This window comes from Coturnix japonica, chromosome 6, assembly GCF_054131305.1.
Source record: "Coturnix japonica strain WE chromosome 6, WE-NBRP24, whole genome shotgun sequence".
Lineage (NCBI taxonomy): Eukaryota > Metazoa > Chordata > Aves > Galliformes > Phasianidae > Coturnix > Coturnix japonica.
In genome coordinates, this window is record NC_140668.1 from 8,884,803 (window position 1) to 8,905,688 (window position 20,886).

Below are 20,886 nucleotides of genomic sequence, written 5' to 3' on the forward strand. Positions count from 1 at the left end.
TAGGCGCAGTAGATTCCGAGTTAGACTCCGAGTTATGATGTAGGCGCAGTAGATTCCGAGTTATATTCCGAGTTATGATGTAGGCGCAGTAGATTCCGAGTTAGATTCCGAGTTATGATGTAGGCGCAGCAGATTCCGAGTTATGATGTAGGCGCAGTAGATTCCGAGTTATGATGTAGGCGCAGTAGATTCCGAATTATGATGTAGGCGCAGTAGATTCCGAGTTATGATGTAGGCGCAGTAGATTCCGAGTTTTGATGTAGGCGCAGTAGATTCCGAGTTATGATGTAGTCGCAGTAGATTTCGTGTAATGATGGAGGCGCAGTAGATTCCGAGTTAGATTCCGAGTTATGATGTATGCGCAGTAGATTCCGAGTTAGATTCCGAGTTATGATGTAGGCGCAGTAGATTCCGAGTTAGATTCCGAGTTATGATGTAGGCGCAGTAGATTCCGAGTTATGATGTAGGCGCAGTAGACTCCGAGTTAGATTCCGAGTAATGATGTAGGCGCAGTAGATTCCGAGTTAGATTCCGAGTTATGATGTAGGCACAGTAGATTCCGAGTTATGATGTATGCGCAATAGATTCCGAGTTATGATGTAGGTGCAGTAGATTCCGAGTTAGATTCCGAGTTATGATGTAGGCGCAGTAGATTCCGAGTTAGATTCCGAGTTATGATGTAGGCGCAGTAGATTCCGAGTTATGATGTACGCGCAGTAGATTCCGAGTTAGATTCCGAGTTATGATGTAGGCGCAGTAGATTCCGAGTTATGATGTAGGCACAGTAGATTCCGAGTTATGATGTAGGCGCAGTAGATTCCGAGTTAGATTCCGAGTTATGATGTAGGCGCAGTAGATTCCGAGTTAGATTCCGAGTTATGATGTAGGCGCAGTAGATTCCGAGTTAGATTCCGAGTTATGATGTAGGCGCAGTAGATTCCGAATTAGATTCCGAGTTATGATGTAGGCGCAGTAGATTCCGAGTTAGATTCCGAGTTATGATGTAGGCGCAGTAGATTCCGAGTTATGATGTAAGCGCAGTAGATTCCGAGTTATGATGTAGGCGCAGTAGATTCCGAGTTATGATGTAGGCGCAGTACATTCCGAGTTATGATGTAGGCGCAGTAGATTCCGAGTTAGATTCCGAGTTATGATGTAGGCGCAGTAGATTCCGAGTTATGATGTAGGCGCAGTAGATTCCGAGTTATGATGTAGTCGCAGTAGATTCCGAGTTATGATGGAGGCGCAGTAGATTCCGAGTTAGATTCCGAGTTATGATGTAGGCGCAGTAGATTCCGAGTTAGATTCCGAGTTACGATGTAGGCGCAGTAGATTCCGAGTTAGATTCCGAGTTATGATGTAGGCGCAGTAGATTCCGAGTTATGATGTAGGCGCAGTAGATTCCGAGTTAGATTCCGAGTAATGATGTAGGCGCAGTAGATTCCGAGTTATGATGTAGGCGCAGTAGATTCCGAGTTAGATTCCGAGTTATGATGTAGGCGCAGTAGATTCCGAGTTAGATTCCGAGTTATGATGTAGGCGCAGTAGATTCCGATTTATGATGTAAGCGCAGTAGATTCCGAGTTATGATGTAGGCGCAGTAGATTCCGAGTTATGATGTAGGCGCAGTAGATTCCGAGTTATGATGTAGGCGCAGTAGATTCCGAGTTAGATTCCGAGTTATGATGTAGGCGCTGTAGATTCCGAGTTATGATGTAGGTGCAGTAGATTCCGAGTTATGATGTAGGCGCAGTAGATTCCGAGTTAAGATGTAGGCGCAGTAGATTCCGAGTTATGATGTAGGCGCAGTAGATTCCGAGTTAGATTCCGAGTTATGATGTAGGCGCAGTAGATTCCGAGTTATGATGTAGGCGCAGTAGATTCCGAGTTCTGATGTAGGCGCAGTAGATTCCGAGTTATGATGTAGGCGCAGTAGATTCCGAGTTAGATTCAGAGTTATGATGTAGGCGCAGAAGATTCCGAGTTATGATGTAGGCGCAGTAGATTCCGAGTTAGATTCCGAGTTATGATGTAGGCGCAGTAGATTCCGAGTTATGATGTAGGCGCACTAGATTCCGAGTTAGATTCCGAGTTATGATGTAGGCGCAGTAGATTCCGAGTTAGATTCCGAGTTATGATGTAGGCGCAGTAGATTCCGAATTAGATTCCGAGTTATGATGTAGGCGCAGTAGATTCCGAGTTAGATTCCGAGTTATGATGTAGGCGCAGTAGATTCCGAGTTATGATGTAGGCGCAGTAGATTCCGAGTTATGATGTAGGCGCAGTAGATTCCGAGTTATGATGTAGGCGCAGTAGATTCCGAGTTAGATTCCGAGTTATGATGTAGGCGCAGTAGATTCCGAGTTAGATTCCGAGTTATGATGTAGGCGCAGTAGATTCCGAGTTATGATGTAGGCGCAGTAGATTCCGAGTTAGATTCCGAGTTATGATGTAGGCGCAGTAGATTCCGAGTTATGATGTAGGCGCAGTAGATTCCGAGTTAGATTCCGAGTTATGATGTAGGCGCAGTAGATTCCGAGTTAGATTCCGAGTTATGATGTAGGCGCAGTAGATTCCGAATTAGATTCCGAGTTATGATGTAGGCGCAGTAGATTCCGAGTTAGATTCCGAGTTATGATGTAGGCGCAGTAGATTCCGAGTTATGATGTAGGCGCAGTAGATTCCGAGTTATGATGTAGGCGCAGTAGATTCCGAGTTATGATGTAGGCGCAGTAGATTCCGAGTTAGATTCCGAGTTATGATGTAGGCGCAGTAGATTCCGAGTTATGATGTAGGCGCAGTAGATTCCGAGATAGATTCCGAGTTATGATGTAGGCGCAATAGATTCCGAGTTAGATTCCGAGTTATGATGTAGGCGCAGTAGATTCCGAGTTATGATGTAGGCGCAGTAGAATCCGAGTTATATTCCGAGTTATGATGTAGGCGCAGTAGATTCCGAGTTATGATGTAGGCGCAGTAGATTCCGAGTTAGACTCCGAGTTATGATGTAGGCGCAGTAGATTCCGAGTTATATTCCGAGTTATGATGTAGGCGCAGTAGATTCCGAGTTAGATTCCGAGTTATGATGTAGGCGCAGCAGATTCCGAGTTATGATGTAGGCGCAGTAGATTCCGAGTTATGATGTAGGCGCAGTAGATTCCGAATTATGATGTAGGCGCAGTAGATTCCGAGTTATGATGTAGGCGCAGTAGATTCCGAGTTTTGATGTAGGCGCAGTAGATTCCGAGTTATGATGTAGTCGCAGTAGATTTCGTGTAATGATGGAGGCGCAGTAGATTCCGAGTTAGATTCCGAGTTATGATGTATGCGCAGTAGATTCCGAGTTAGATTCCGAGTTATGATGTAGGCGCAGTAGATTCCGAGTTAGATTCCGAGTTATGATGTAGGCGCAGTAGATTCCGAGTTATGATGTAGGCGCAGTAGACTCCGAGTTAGATTCCGAGTAATGATGTAGGCGCAGTAGATTCCGAGTTAGATTCCGAGTTATGATGTAGGCACAGTAGATTCCGAGTTATGATGTATGCGCAATAGATTCCGAGTTATGATGTAGGTGCAGTAGATTCCGAGTTAGATTCCGAGTTATGATGTAGGCGCAGTAGATTCCGAGTTAGATTCCGAGTTATGATGTAGGCGCAGTAGATTCCGAGTTATGATGTACGCGCAGTAGATTCCGAGTTAGATTCCGAGTTATGATGTAGGCGCAGTAGATTCCGAGTTATGATGTAGGCACAGTAGATTCCGAGTTATGATGTAGGCGCAGTAGATTCCGAGTTAGATTCCGAGTTATGATGTAGGCGCAGTAGATTCCGAGTTAGATTCCGAGTTATGATGTAGGCGCAGTAGATTCCGAGTTAGATTCCGAGTTATGATGTAGGCGCAGTAGATTCCGAATTAGATTCCGAGTTATGATGTAGGCGCAGTAGATTCCGAGTTAGATTCCGAGTTATGATGTAGGCGCAGTAGATTCCGAGTTATGATGTAAGCGCAGTAGATTCCGAGTTATGATGTAGGCGCAGTAGATTCCGAGTTATGATGTAGGCGCAGTACATTCCGAGTTATGATGTAGGCGCAGTAGATTCCGAGTTAGATTCCGAGTTATGATGTAGGCGCAGTAGATTCCGAGTTATGATGTAGGCGCAGTAGATTCCGAGTTATGATGTAGGCGCAGTAGATTCCGAGTTAAGATGTAGGCGCAGTAGATTCCGAGTTATGATGTAGGCGCAGTAGATTCCGAGTTAGATTCCGAGTTATGATGTAGGCGCAGTAGATTCCGAGTTATGATGTAGGCGCAGTAGATTCCGAGTTATGATGTAGGCGCAGTAGATTCCGAGTTAGATTCTGAGTTATGATGTAGGCGCAGTAGATTCCGAGTTATGATGTAGGCGCAGTAGATTCCGAGTTAGATTTCGAGTTATGATGTAGGCGCAGTAGATTCCGAGTTATGATGTAGGCGCAGTAGATTTCGAGTTAGATTCTGAGTTATGATGTAGGCGCAGTAGATTCCGAGTTATGATGTAGGCGCAGTAGATTCCGAGTTAGATTCCGAGTTATGATGTAGGAGCAGTAGATTCCGAGTTATGATGTAGGCGCAGTAGATTCCGAGTTATGATGTAGGCGCAGTAGATTCCGAGTTAGATTCCGAGTTATGATGTAGGCGCAGTAGATTCCGAGTTATGATGTAGGCGCAGTAGATTCCGAGTTAGATTCCGAGTTATGATGTAGGCGCAGTAGATTCCGAGTTAGATTCCGAGTTATGATGTAGGCGCAGTAGATTCCGAATTAGATTCCGAGTTACGATGTAGACGCAGTAGATTCCGAGTTAGATTCCGAGTTTTGATGTAGGCGCAGTAGATTCCGAGTTATGATGTAAGCGCAGTAGATTCCGAGTTATGATGTAGGCGCAGTAGATTCCGAGTTATGATGTAGGCGCAGTAGATTCCGAGTTATGATGTAGGCGCAGTAGATTCCGAGTTAGATTCCGAGTTATGATGTAGGCGCAGTAGATTCCGAGTTATGATGTAGGCGCAGTTGATTCCGAGATAGATTCCGAGTTATGATGTAGGCGCAATAGATTCCGAGTTAGATTCCGAGTTATGATGTAGGCGCAGTAGATTCCGAGTTATGATGTAGGCGCAGTAGAATCCGAGTTATATTCCGAGTTATGATGTAGGCGCAGTAGATTCCGAGTTATGATGTAGGCGCAGTAGATTCCGAGTTAGACTCCGAGTTATGATGTAGGCGCAGTAGATTCCGAGTTATATTCCGAGTTATGATGTAGGCGCAGTAGATTCCGAGTTAGATTCTGAGTTATGATGTAGGCGCAGCAGATTCCGAGTTATGATGTAGGCGCAGTAGATTCCGAGTTATGATGTAGGCGCAGTAGATTCCGAATTATGATGTAGGCGCAGTAGATTCCGAGTTATGATGTAGGCGCAGTAGATTCCGAGTTATGATGTAGTCGCAGTAGATTTCGTGTTATGATGGAGGCGCAGTAGATTCCGAGTTAGATTCCGAGTTATGATGTATGCGAAGTAGATTCCGAGTTAGATTCTGAGTTATGATGTAGGCGCAGTAGATTCCGAGTTAGATTCCGAGTTATGATGTAGGCGCAGTAGATTCCGAGTTATGATGTAGGCGCAGTAGACTCCGAGTTAGATTCCGAGTAATGATGTAGGCGCAGTAGATTCCGAGTTATGATGTAGGCGCAGTAGATTCCGAGTTAGATTCCGAGTTATGATGTAGGCGCAGTAGATTCCGAGTTATGATGTAGGCGCAGTAGATTCCGAGTTAGATTCCGAGTTATGATGTAGGCACAGTAGATTCCGAGTTATGATGTATGCGCAATAGATTCCGAGTTATGATGTAGGTGCAGTAGATTCCGAGTTAGATTCCGAGTTATGATGTAGGCGCAGTAGATTCCGATGTAGGCGCAGTAGATTCCGAGTTATGATGTAGGCGCAGTAGATTCCGAGTTATGATGTAGGCGCACTAGATTCCGAGTTAGATTCCGAGTTATGATGTAGGCGCAGTAGATTCCGAGTTATGATGTAGGCGCAGTAGATTCCGAGTTATGATGTAGGCGCAGCAGATTCCGAGTTAGATTCCGAGTTATGATGTAGGCGCAGTAGATTCCGAGTTAGATTCCGAGTTATGATGTAGGCGCAGTAGATTCCGAGTTAGATTCCGAGTTATGATGTAGGCGCAGTAGATTCCGAATTAGATTCCGAGTTATGATGTAGGCGCAGTAGATTCCGAGTTAGATTCCGAGTTATGATGTAGGCGCAGTAGATTCCGAGTTATGATGTAAGCGCAGTAGATTCCGAGTTATGATGTAGGCGCAGTAGATTCCGAGTTATGATGTAGGCGCAGTAGATTCCGAGTTATGATGTAGGCGCAGTAGATTCCGAGTTAGATTCCGAGTTATGATGTAGGCGCAGTAGATTCCGAGTTATGATGTAGGCGCAGTAGATTCCGAGTTAAGATGTAGGCGCAGTAGATTCCGAGTTATGATGTAGGCGCAGTAGATTCCGAGTTATGATGTAGGCGCAGTAGATTCCGAGTTAGATTCTGAGTTATGATGTAGGCGCAGTAGATTCCGAGTTATGATGTAGGCGCAGTAGATTCCGAGTTAGATTCCGAGTTATGATGTAGGCGCAGTAGATTCCGAGTTATGATGTAGGCGCAGTAGATTTCGAGTTAGATTCTGAGTTATGATGTAGGCGCAGTAGATTCCGAGTTATGATGTAGGCGCAGTAGATTCCGAGTTAGATTCCGAGTTATGATGTAGGAGCAGTAGATTCCGAGTTATGATGTAGGCGCAGTAGATTCCGAGTTATGATGTAGGCGCAGTAGATTCCGAGTTAGATTCCGAGTTATGATGTAGGCACAGTAGATTCCGAGTTATGATGTAGGCGCAGTAGATTCCGAGTTATGATGTAGGCGCAGTAGATTCCGAGTTAGATTCCGAGTTATGATGTAGGCGCAGTAGATTCCGAGTTATGATATAGGCACAGTAGATTCCGAGTTAGATTCCGAGTTATGATGTAGGCGCAGTAGATTCCGAGTTATGATGTAGGCGCACTAGATTCCGAGTTAGATACCGAGTTATGATGTAGGCGCAGTAGATTCCGAGTTATGATGTAGGCGCAGTAGTTTCCTAGTTAGATTCCGAGTTATGATGTAGGCGCAGTAGATTCCGAGTTATGTTGTAGGCGCAGTAGATTCCGAGTTAGATTCCGAGTTATGATGTAGGCGCAGTAGATTCCGAGTTATGATGTAGGCGCAGTAGATTCCGAGTTAGATTCCGAGTTATGATGTAGGCGCAGTAGATTCCGAGTTAGATTCCGAGTTATGATGTAGGCGCAGTAGATTCCGAGTTAGATTCCGAGTTATGATGTAGGCGCAGTAGATTCCGAGTTAGATTCCGAGTTATGATGTAGGCGCAGTAGATTCCGAGTTATGATGTAGGCGCAGTAGATTCCGAGTTAGACTCCGAGTTATGATGTAGGCGCAGTAGATTCCGAGTTAGATTCCGAGTTATGATGTAGGCGCAGTAGATTCCGAGTTAGATTCCGAGTTATGATGTAGGCGCAATAGATTCCGAGTTATGATGTAGGCGCAGTAGATTCCGAGTTATGATGTAGGCGCAGTAGATTCCGAGTTATGATGTAGTCGCAGTAGATTCCGAGTTATGATGGAGGCGCAGTAGATTCCGAGTTAGATTCCGAGTTATGATGTAGGCGCAGTAGATTCCGAGTTATGATGTAGGCGCAGTAGATTCCGAGTTAGATTCCGAGTTATGATGTAGGCGCAGTAGATTCCGAGTTAGATTCCGAGTTATGATGTAGGCACAGTAGATTCCGAGTTATGATGTAGGCGCAATAGATTCCGAGTTATGATGTAGGCGCAGTAGATTCCGAGTTAGATTCCGAGTTATGATGTAGGCGCGGTAGATTCCGAGTTAGATTCCGATTTATGATGTAGGCGCAGTAGATTCCGAGTTATGATGTAGGCGCAGTAGATTCCGAGTTATGATGTAGGCGCAGTAGATTCCGAGTTAGATTCCGAGTTATGATGTAGGCGCAGTAGATTCCGAGTTAGATTCCGAGTTATGATGTAGGCGCAGTAGATTCCGAATTAGATTCCGAGTTATGATGTAGGCGCAGTAGATTCCGAGTTAGATTCCGAGTTATGATGTAGGCGCAGTAGATTCCGAGTTATGATGTATGCGCAGTAGATTCCGAGTTATGATGTAGGCGCAGTAGATTCCGAGTTATGATGTAGGCGCAGTAGATTCCGAGTTATGATGTAGGCGCAGTAGATTCCGAGTTAGATTCCGAGTTATGATGTAGGCGCAGTAGATTCCGAGTTATGATGTAGGCGCAGTAGATTCCGAGATAGATTCCGAGTTATGATGTAGGCGCAGTAGATTCCGAGTTAGATTCCGAGTTATGATGGAGGCGCAGTAGATTCCGAGTTATGATGTAGGCGCAGTAGAATCCGAGTTATATTCCGAGTTATGATGTAGGCGCAGTAGATTCCGAGTTATGATGTAGGCGCAGTAGATTCCGAGTTAGACTCCGAGTTATGATGTAGGCGCAGTAGATTCCGAGTTATATTCCGAGTTATGATGTAGGCGCAGTAGATTCCGAGTTAGATTCCGAGTTATGATGTAGGCGCAGCAGATTCCGAGTTATGATGTAGGCGCAGTAGATTCCGAGTTATGATGTAGGCGCAGTAGATTCCGAATTATGATGTAGGCGCAGTAGATTCCGAGTTATGATGTAGGCGCAGTAGATTCCGAGTTATGATGTAGTCGCAGTAGATTTCGTGTTATGATGGAGGCGCAGTAGATTCCGAGTTAGATTCCGAGTTATGATGTATGCGCAGTAGATTCCGAGTTAGATTCCGAGTTATGATGTAGGCCCAGTAGCTTCCGAGTTAGATTCCGAGTTATGATGTAGGCGCAGTAGATTCCGAGTTATGATGTAGGCGCAGTAGACTCCGAGTTAGATTCCGAGTAATGATGTAGGCGCAGTAGATTCCGAGTTATGATGTAGGCGCAGTAGATTCCGAGTTAGATTCCGAGTTATGATGTAGGCGCAGTAGATTCCGAGTTATGATGTAGGCGCAGTAGATTCCGAGTTAGATTCCGAGTTATGATGTAGGCGCAGTAGATTCCGAGTTAGATTCCGAGTTATGATGTAGGCACAGTAGATTCCGAGTTATGATGTATGCGCAATAGATTCCGAGTTATGATGTAGGTGCAGTAGATTCCGAGTTAGATTCCGAGTTATGATGTAGGCGCAGTAGATTCCGAGTTAGATTCCGAGTTATGATGTAGGCGCAGTAGATTCCGAGTTATGATGTAGGCGCAGTAGATTCCGAGTTAGATTCCGAGTTATGATGTAGGCGCAGTAGATTCCGAGTTATGATGTAGGCGCAGTAGATTCCGAGTTATGATGTAGGCGCAGTAGATTCCGAGTTAGATTCCAAGTTATGATGTAGGCGCAGTAGATTCCGAGTTAGATTCCGAGTTATGATGTAGGCGCAGTAGATTCCGAGTTAGATTCCGAGTTATGATGTAGGCGCAGTAGATTCCGAATTAGATTCCGAGTTATGATGTAGGCGCAGTAGATTCCGAGTTAGATTTCGAGTTATGATGTAGGCGCAGTAGATTCCGAGTTATGATGTAAGCGCAGTAGATTCCGAGTTATGATGTAGGCGCAGTAGATTCCGAGTTATGATGTAGGCGCAGTAGATTCCGAGTTATGATGTAGGCGCAGTAGATTCTGAGTTAAATTCCGAGTTATGATGTAGGCGCAGTAGATTCCGAGTTATGATGTAGGCGCAGTAGATTCCGAGTTATGATGTAGGCGCAGTAGATTCCGAGTTATGATGTAGGCGCAGTAGATTCCGAGTTAAGATGTAGGCGCAGTAGATTCTGAGTTATGATGTAGGCGCAGTAGATTCCGAGTTAGATTCCGAGTTATGATGTAGGCGCAGTAGATTCCGAGTTATGATGTAGGCGCAGTAGATTCCGAGTTAGATTCTGAGTTATGATGTAGGCGCAGTAGATTCCGAGTTATGATGTAGGCGCAGTAGATTCCGAGTTAGATTCCGAGTTATGATGTAGGCGCAGTAGATTCCGAGTTATGATGTAGGCGCAGTAGATTTCGAGTTAGATTCTGAGTTATGATGTAGGCGCAGTAGATTCCGAGTTATGATGTAGGCGCAGTAGATTCCGAGTTAGATTCCGAGTTATGATGTAGGAGCAGTAGATTCCGAGTTATGATGTAGGCGCAGTAGATTCCGAGTTATGATGTAGGCGCAGTAGATTACGAGTTAGATTCCGAGTTATGATGTAGGCACAGTAGATTCCGAGTTATGATTTAGGCGCAGTAGATTCCGAGTTATGATGTAGGCGCAGTAGATTCCGAGTTAGATTCCGAGTTATGATGTAGGCGCAGTAGATTCCGAGTTATGATGTAGGCACAGTAGATTCCGAGTAAGATTCCGAGTTATGATGTAGGCGCAGTAGATTCCGAGTTATGATGTAGGCGCAGTAGATTCCGAGTTAGATTCCGAGTTATGATGTAGGCGCAGTAGATTCCGAGTTATGATGTAGGCGCAGTAGATTCCTAGTTAGATTCCGAGTTATGATGTAGGCGCAGTAGATTCCGAGTTATGTTGTAGGCGCAGTAGATTCCGAGTTAGATTCCGAGTTATGATTTAGGCGCAGTAGATTCCGAGTTATGATGTAGGCGCAGTAGATTCCGAGTTAGATTCCGAGTTATGATGTAGGCGCAGTAGATTCCGAGTTAGATTCCGAGTTATGATGTAGGCGCAGTAGATTCCGAGTTAGATTCCGAGTTATGATGTAGGCGCAGTAGATTCCGAGTTATGATGTAGGCGCAGTAGATTCCGATTTATTATGTAGTCGCAGTAGATTCCGAGTTATGATGTAGGCGCAGTAGATTCCGAGTTAGATTCCGAGTTATGATGTAGGCGCAGTAGATTCCGAGTTATGATGTAGGCGCAGTAGTATCCGAGTTAGATTCCGAGTTATGATGTAGGCGCAGTAGATTCCGAGTTAGATTCAGAGTAATGATGTAGGCGCAGTAGATTCCGAGTTAGATTCCGAGTTATGATGTAGGCGCAGTAGATTCCGAGTTATGATGTAGGCGCAGTAGTATCCGAGTTAGATTCCGAGTTATGATGTAGGCGCAGTAGATTCCGAGTTATGATGTAGGCGCAGTAGATTCCGAGATAGATTCCGAGTTATGATGTAGGCGCAGTAGATTCCGAGTTATATTCCGAGTTATGATGTAGGCGCAGTAGATTCCGAGTTAGATTCCGAGTTATGATGTAGGCGCAGCAGATTCCGAGTTATGATGTAGGCGCAGTAGATTCCGAGTTATGATGTAGGCGCAGTAGATTCCGAATTATGATGTAGGCGCAGTAGATTCCGAGTTATGATGTAGGCGCAGTAGATTCCGAGTTATGATGTAGGCGCAGTAGATTCCGAGTTATGATGTAGTCGCAGTAGATTTCGTGTTATGATGGAGGCGCAGTAGATTCCGAGTTAGATTCCGAGTTATGATGTATGCGCAGTAGATTCCGAGTTAGATTCCGAGTTATGATGTAGGCGCAGTAGCTTCCGAGTTAGATTCCGAGTTATGATGTAGTCGCAGTAGATTCCGAGTTATGATGTAGGCGCAGTAGACTCCGAGTTAGATTCCGAGTAATGATGTAGGCGCAGTAGATTCCGAGTTATGATGTAGGCGCAGTAGATTCCGAGTTAGATTCCGAGTTATGATGTAGGCGCAGTAGATTCCGAGTTATGATGTAGGCGCAGTAGATTCCGAGTTAGATTCCGAGTTATGATGTAGGCGCAGTAGATTACGAGTTAGATTCCGAGTTATGATGTACGCGCAGTAGATTCCGAGTTATGATGTATGCGCAATAGATTCCGAGTTATGATGTAGGTGCAGTAGATTCCGAGTTAGATTCCGAGTTATGATGTAGGCGCAGTAGATTCCGAGTTAGATTCCGAGTTATGATGTAGGCGCAGTAGATTCCGAGTTATGATGTAGGTGCAGTAGTATCCGAGTTAGATTCCGAGTTATGATGTAGGCGCAGTAGATTCCGAGTTATGATGTAGGCGCAGTAGATTCCGAGTTATGATGTAGGCGCAGTAGATTCCGAGTTAGATTCCAAGTTATGATGTAGGCGCAGTAGATTCCGAGTTAGATTCCGAGTTATGATGTAGGCGCAGTAGATTCCGAGTTAGATTCCGAGTTATGATGTAGGCGCAGTAGATTCCGAATTAGATTCCGAGTTATGATGTAGGCGCAGTAGATTCCGAGTTAGATTTCGAGTTATGATGTAGGCGCAGTAGATTCCAAGTTATGATGTAAGCGCAGTAGATTCCGAGTTATGATGTAGGCGCAGTAGATTCCGAGTTATGATGTAGGCGCAGTAGATTCCGAGTTAGATTCCGAGTTATGATGTAGGCGCAGTAGATTCCGAGTTATGATGTAGGCGCAGTAGATTCCGAGTTATGATGTAGGCGCAGTAGATTCCGAGTTAAGATGTAGGCGCAGTAGATTCTGAGTTATGATGTAGGCGCAGTAGATTCCGAGTTAGATTCCGAGTTATGATGTAGGCGCAGTAGATTCCGAGTTATGATGTAGGCGCAGTAGATTCCGAGTTAGATTCTGAGTTATGATGTAGGCGCAGTAGATTCCGAGTTATGATGTAGGCGCAGTAGATTCCGAGTTAGATTCCGAGTTATGATGTAGGCGCAGTAGATTCCGAGTTATGATGTAGGCGCAGTAGATTTCGAGTTAGATTCTGAGTTATGATGTAGGCGCAGTAGATTCCGAGTTATGATGTAGGCGCAGTAGATTCCGAGTTAGATTCCGAGTTATGATGTAGGAGCAGTAGATTCCGAGTTATGATGTAGGCGCAGTAGATTCCGAGTTATGATGTAGGCGCAGTATATTACGAGTTAGATTCCGAGTTATGATGTAGGCACAGTAGATTCCGAGTTATGATGTAGGCGCAGTAGATTCCGAGTTATGATGTAGGCGCAGTAGATTCCGAGTTAGATTCCGAGTTATGATGTAGGCGCAGTAGATTCCGAGTTATGATGTAGGCACAGTAGATTCCGAGTAAGATTCCGAGTTATGATGTAGGCGCAGTAGATTCCGAGTTATGATGTAGGCGCACTAGATTCCGAGTTAGATTCCGAGTTATGATGTAGGCGCAGTAGATTCCGAGTTATGATGTAGGCGCAGTAGATTCCTAGTTAGATTCCGAGTTATGATGTAGGCGCAGTAGATTCCGAGTTATGTTGTAGGCGCAGTAGATTCCGAGTTAGATTCCGAGTTATGATTTAGGCGCAGTAGATTCCGAGTTATGATGTAGGCGCAGTAGATTCCGAGTTAGATTCCGAGTTATGATGTAGGCGCAGTAGATTCCGAGTCAGATTCCGAGTTATGATGTAGGCGCAGTAGATTCCGAGTTAGATTCCGAGTTATGATGTAGGCGCAGTAGATTCCGAGTTATGATGTAGGCGCAGTAGATTCCGATTTATTATGTAGTCGCAGTAGATTCCGAGTTATGATGTAGGCGCAGTAGATTCCGAGTTAGATTCCGAGTTATGATGTAGGCGCAGTAGATTCCGAGTTAGATTCCGAGTTATGATGTAGGCGCAGCAGATTCCGAGTTATGATGTAGGCGCAGTAGATTCCGAGTTATGATGTAGGCGCAGTAGATTCCGAATTATGATGTAGGCGCAGTAGATTCCGAGTTATGATGTAGGCGCAGTAGATTCCGAGTTATGATGTAGGCGCAGTAGATTCCGAGTTATGATGTAGTCGCAGTAGATTTCGTGTTATGATGGAGGCGCAGTAGATTCCGAGTTAGATTCCGAGTTATGATGTATGCGCAGTAGATTCCGAGTTAGATTCCGAGTTATGATGTAGGCGCAGTAGCTTCCGAGTTAGATTCCGAGTTATGATGTAGTCGCAGTAGATTCCGAGTTATGATGTAGGCGCAGTAGACTCCGAGTTAGATTCCGAGTAATGATGTAGGCGCAGTAGATTCCGAGTTATGATGTAGGCGCAGTAGATTCCGAGTTAGATTCCGAGTTATGATGTAGGCGCAGTAGATTCCGAGTTATGATGTAGGCGCAGTAGATTCCGAGTTAGATTCCGAGTTATGATGTAGGCGCAGTAGATTCCGAGTTAGATTCCGAGTTATGATGTACGCGCAGTAGATTCCGAGTTATGATGTATGCGCAATAGATTCCGAGTTATGATGTAGGTGCAGTAGATTCCGAGTTAGATTCCGAGTTATGATGTAGGCGCAGTAGATTCCGAGTTAGATTCCGAGTTATGATGTAGGCGCAGTAGATTCCGAGTTATGATGTAGGTGCAGTAGTATACGAGTTAGATTCCGAGTTATGATGTAGGCGCAGTAGATTCCGAGTTATGATGTAGGCGCAGTAGATTCCGAGTTATGATGTAGGCGCAGTAGATTCCGAGTTAGATTCCAAGTTATGATGTAGGCGCAGTAGATTCCGAGTTAGATTCCGAGTTATGATGTAGGCGCAGTAGATTCCGAGTTAGATTCCGAGTTATGATGTAGGCGCAGTAGATTCCGAGTTAGATTCCGAGTTATGATGTAGGCGCAGTAGATTCCGAGTTAGATTTCGAGTTATGATGTAGGCGCAGTAGATTCCAAGTTATGATGTATGCGCAGTAGATTCCGAGTTATGATGTAGGCGCAGTAGATTCCGAGTTATGATGTAGGCGCAGTAGATTCCGAGTTATGATGTAGGCGCAGTAGATTCCGAGTTAGATTCCGAGTTATGATGTAGGCGCAGTAGATTCCGAGTTATGATGTAGGCGCAGTAGATTCCGAGTTATGATGTAGGCGCAGTAGATTCCGAGTTATGATGTAGGCGCAGTAGATTCCGAGTTAAGATGTAGGCGCAGTAGATTCTGAGTTATGATGTAGGCGCAGTAGATTCCGAGTTAGATTCCGAGTTATGATGTAGGCGCAGTAGATTCCGAGTTATGATGTAGGCGCACTAGATTCCGAGTTAGATTCCGAGTTATGATGTAGGCGCAGTAGATTCCGAGTTATGATGTAGGCGCAGTAGATTCCTAGTTAGATTCCGAGTTATGATTTAGGCGCAGTAGATTCCGAGTTATGTTGTAGGCGCAGTAGATTCCGAGTTAGATTCCGAGTTATGATTTAGGCGCAGTAGATTCCGAGTTATGATGTAGGCGCAGTAGATTCCGAGTTAGATTCCGAGTTATGATGTAGGCGCAGTAGATTCCGAGTCAGATTCCGAGTTATGATGTAGGCGCAGTAGATTCCGAGTTAGATTCCGAGTTATGATGTAGGCGCAGTAGATTCCGAGTTATGATGTAGGCGCAGTAGATTCCGATTTATTATGTAGTCGCAGTAGATTCCGAGTTATGATGTAGGCGCAGTAGATTCCGAGTTAGATTCCGAGTTATGATGTAGGCGCAGTAGATTCCGAGTTAGATTCCGAGTTATGATGTAGGCGCAGCAGATTCCGAGTTATGATGTAGGCGCAGTAGATTCCGAGTTATGATGTAGGCGCAGTAGATTCCGAATTATGATGTAGGCGCAGTAGATTCCGAGTTATGATGTAGGCGCAGTAGATTCCGAGTTATGATGTAGGCGCAGTAGATTCCGAGTTATGATGTAGTCGCAGTAGATTTCGTGTTATGATGGAGGCGCAGTAGATTCCGAGTTAGATTCCGAGTTATGATGTATGCGCAGTAGATTCCGAGTTAGATTCCGAGTTATGATGTAGGCGCAGTAGCTTCCGAGTTAGATTCCGAGTTATGATGTAGTCGCAGTAGATTCCGAGTTATGATGTAGGCGCAGTAGACTCCGAGTTAGATTCCGAGTAATGATGTAGGCGCAGTAGATTCCGAGTTATGATGTAGGCGCAGTAGATTCCGAGTTAGATTCCGAGTTATGATGTAGGCGCAGTAGATTCCGAGTTATGATGTAGGCGCAGTAGATTCCGAGTTAGATTCCGAGTTATGATGTAGGCGCAGTAGATTCCGAGTTAGATTCCGAGTTATGATGTACGCGCAGTAGATTCCGAGTTATGATGTATGCGCAATAGATTCCGAGTTATGATGTAGGTGCAGTAGATTCCGAGTTAGATTCCGAGTTATGATGTAGGCGCAGTAGATTCCGAGTTAGATTCCGAGTTATGATGTAGGCGCAGTAGATTCCGAGTTATGATGTAGGTGCAGTAGTATCCGAGTTAGATTCCGAGTTATGATGTAGGCGCAGTAGATTCCGAGTTATGATGTAGGCGCAGTAGATTCCGAGTTAGATTCCAAGTTATGATGTAGGCGCAGTAGATTCCGAGTTAGATTCCGAGTTATGATGTAGGCGCAGTAGATTCCGAGTTAGATTCCGAGTTATGATGTAGGCGCAGTAGATTCCGAATTAGATTCCGAGTTATGATGTAGGCGCAGTAGATTCCGAGTTAGATTTCGAGTTATGATGTAGGCGCAGTAGATTCCAAGTTATGATGTTAGCGCAGTAGATTCCGAGTTATGATGTAGGCGCAGTAGATTCCGAGTTATGATGTAGGCGCAGTAGATTCCGAGTTATGATGTAGGCGCAGTAGATTCCGAGTTAGATTCCGAGTTATGATGTAGGCGCAGTAGATTCCGAGTTATGATGTAGGCGCAGTAGATTCCGAGTTATGATGTAGGCGCAGTAGATTCCGAGTTAAGATGTAGGCGCAGTAGATTCTGAGTTATGATGTAGGCGCAGTAGATTCCGAGTTAGATTCCGAGTTATGATGTAGGCGCAGTAGATTCCGAGTTATGATGTAGGCGCATTTGATTCCGAGATAGATTCCGAGTTATGATGTAGGCGCAGTAGATTCCGAGTTAGATTCCGAGTTATGATGTAGGCGCAGTAGATTCCGAGTTAGATTCCGAGTTATGATGTAGGCGGAGTAGATTCCGAGTTATGATGTAGGCGCAGTAGATTCCGAGTTAGATTCCGAGTTATGATGTCGGCGCAGCAGATTCCGAGTTATGATGTAGGCGCAGTAGATTCCGAGTTAGATTCCGAGTTATGATGTCGGCGCAGCAGATTCCGAGTTATGATGTAGGCGCAGCAGATTCCGAGTTATGATGTAGGCGCAGTAGATTCCTAATTATGATGTAGGCGCAGTAGATTCCGAGTTGTGATGTAGGCGCAGTAGATTCCGAGTTATGATGTAGGCGCAGTAGATTCCGAGTTATGATGTAGTCGCAGTAGATTTCGTGTTATGATGGAGGCGCAGTAGATTCCGAGTTAGATTCCGAGTTATGATGTAGGCACAGTAGATTCCGAGTTAGATTCCGAGTTATGATGTAGGCGCAGTAGATTCCGAGTTAGATTCCGAGTTATGATGTATGCGCAGTAGATTCCGAGTTATGATGTAGGCGCAGTAGATTCCGAGTTAGATTCCGAGTAATGATGTAGGCGCAGTAGATTCCGAGTTATGATGTAGGTGCAGTAGATTTCGAGTTAGATTCTGAGTTATGATGTAGGCGCAGTAGATTCCGAGTTATGATGTAGGCGCAGTAGATTCCGATTTATTATGTAGTCGCAGTAGATTCCGAGTTATGATGTAGGCGCAGTAGATTCCGAGTTAGATTCCGAGTTATGATGTAGGCGCAGTAGATTCCGAGTTATGATGTAGGCGCAGTAGTATCCGAGTTAGATTCCGAGTTATGATGTAGGCGCAGTAGATTCCGAGTTAGATTCAGAGTAATGATGTAGGCGCAGTAGATTCCGAGTTAGATTCCGAGTTATGATGTAGGCGCAGTAGATTCCGAGTTATGATGTAGGCGCAGTAGATTCCGAGTTAGATTCCGAGTAATGATGTAGGCGCAGTAGATTCCGAGTTATGATGTAGGCGCAGTAGATTTCGAGTTAGATTCTGAGTTATGATGTAGGCGCAGTAGATTCCGAGTTATGATGTAGGCGCAGTAGATTCCGAGTTAGATTCCGAGTTATGATGTAGGAGCAGTAGATTCCGAGTTATGATGTAGGCGCAGTAGATTCCGAGTTATGAGGTAGGCGCAGTATATTACGAGTTAGATTCCGAGTTATGATGTAGGCACAGTAGATTCCGAGTTATGATGTAGGCGCAGTAGATTCCAAGTTATGATGTAGGCGCAGTAGATTCCGAGTTAGATTCCGAGTTATGATGTAGGCGCAGTAGATTCCGAGTTATGATGTAGGCACAGTAGATTCCGAGTAAGATTCCGAGTTATGATGTAGGCGCAGTAGATTCCGAGTTATGATGTAGGCGCACTAGATTCCGAGTTAGATTCCGAGTTATGATGTAGGCGCAGTAGATTCCGAGTTATGATGTAGGCGCAGTAGATTCCTAGTTAGATTCCGAGTTATGATGTAGGCGCAGTAGATTCCGAGTTATGTTGTAGGCGCAGTAGATTCCGAGTTAGATTCCGAGTTATGATTTAGGCGCAGTAGATTCCGAGTTATGATGTAGGCGCAGTAGATTCCGAGTTAGATTCCGAGTTATGATGTAGGCGCAGTAGATTCCGAGTCAGATTCCGAGTTATGATGTAGGCGCAGTAGATTCCGAGTTAGATTCCGAGTTATGATGTAGGCGCAGTAGATTCCGAGTTATGATGTAGGCGCAGTAGATTCCGATTTATTATGTAGTCGCAGTAGATTCCGAGTTATGATGTAGGCGCAGTAGATTCCGAGTTAGATTCCGAGTTATGATGTAGGCGCAGTAGATTCCGAGTTATGATGTAGGCGCAGTAGTATCCGAGTTAGATTCCGAGTTATGATGTAGGCGCAGTAGATTCCGAGTTAGATTCAGAGTAATGATGTAGGCGCAGTAGATTCCGAGTTAGATTCCGAGTTATGATGTAGGCGCAGTAGATTCCGAGTTATGATGTAGGCGCAGTAGTATCCGAGTTAGATTCCGAGTTATGATGTAGGCGCAGTAGATTCCGAGTTATGATGTAGGCGCATTTGATTCCGAGATAGATTCCGAGTTATGATGTAGGCGCAGTAGATTCCGAGTTAGATTCCGAGTTATGATGTAGGTGCAGTAGATTCCGAGTTAGATTCCGAGTTATGATGTAGGCGCAGTAGATTCCGAGTTATGATGTAGGCGCAGTAGATTCCGAGTTAGATTCCGAGTTATGATGTCGGCGCAGCAGATTCCGAGTTATGATGTAGGCGCAGTAGATTCCGAGTTAGATTCCGAGTTATGATGTCGGCGCAGCAGATTCCGAGTTATGATGTAGGCGCAGCAGATTCCGAGTTATGATGTAGGCGCAGTAGATTCCTAATTATGATGTAGGCGCAGTAGATTCCGAGTTGTGATGTAGGCGCAGTAGATTCCGAGTTATGATGTAGGCGCAGTAGATTCCGAGTTATGATGTAGTCGCAGTAGATTTCGTGTTATGATGGAGGCGCAGTAGATTCCGAGTTAGATTCCGAGTTATGATGTAGGCACAGTAGATTCCGAGTTAGATTCCGAGTTATGATGTAGGCGCAGTAGATTCCGAGTTAGATTCCGAGTTATGATGTATGTGCAGTAGATTCCGAGTTATGATGTAGGCGCAGTAGATTCCGAGTTAGATTCCGAGTAATGATGTAGGCGCAGTAGATTCCGAGTTATGATGTAGGTGCAGTAGATTCCGAGTTAGATTCCGAGTTATGATGTAGGCGCAGTAGATTCCGAGTTATGATGTAGGCGCAGTAGATTCCGAGTTAGATTCCGAGTTATGATGTAGGCGCAGTAGATTCCGAGTTAGATTCCGAGTTATGATGTAGGCACAGTAGATTCCGAGTTATGATGTAGGCGCAATAGATTCCGAGTTATGATGTAGGCGCAGTAGATTCTGAGTTAGATTCCGAGTTATGATGTAGGCGCAGTAGATTCCGAGTTAGATTCCGAGTTATGATGTAGGCGCAGTAGATTCCGAGTTATGATGTAGGCGCAGTAGATTCCGAGTTAGATTCCGAGTTATGATGTAGGCGCAGTAGATTCCGAGTTATGATGTAGGCGCAGTAGATTCCGAGTTAGATTCCGAGTTATGATGTAGGCGCAGTAGATTCCGAGTTAGATTCCGAGTTATGATGTAGGCGCAGTAGATTCCGAATTAGATTCCGAGTTATGATGTAGGCGCAGTAGATTCCGAGTTAGATTCCGAGTTATGATGTAGGCGCAGTAGATTCCGAGTTATGATGTAAGCGCAGTAGATTCCGAGTTATGATGTAGGCGCAGTAGATTCCGAGTTATGATGTAGGCGCAGTAGATTCCGAGTTAGATTCCGAGTTATGATGTAGGCGTAGTAGATTTCGAGTTATGATGTAGGCGCAGTAGATTCCGAGTTAGATTCCGAGTTATGATGTAGGCGCAGTAGATTCCGAGTTATGATGTAGGCGCAGTAGATTCCGAGATAGATTCCGAGTTATGATGTAGGCGCAATAGATTCCGAGTTAGATTCCGAGTTATGATGTAGGCGCAGTAGATTCTGAGTTATGATGTAGGCGCAGTAGAATCCGAGTTATATTCCGAGTTATGATGTAGGCGCAGTAGATTCCGAGTTATGATGTAGGCGCAGTAGATTCCGATTTATTATGTAGTCGCAGTAGATTCCGAGTTATGATGTAGGCGCAGTAGATTCCGAGTTAGATTCCGAGTTATGATGTAGGCGCAGTAGATTCCGAGTTATGATGTAGGCGCAGTAGTATCCGAGTTAGATTCCGAGTTATGATGTAGGCGCAGTAGATTCCGAGTTAGATTCA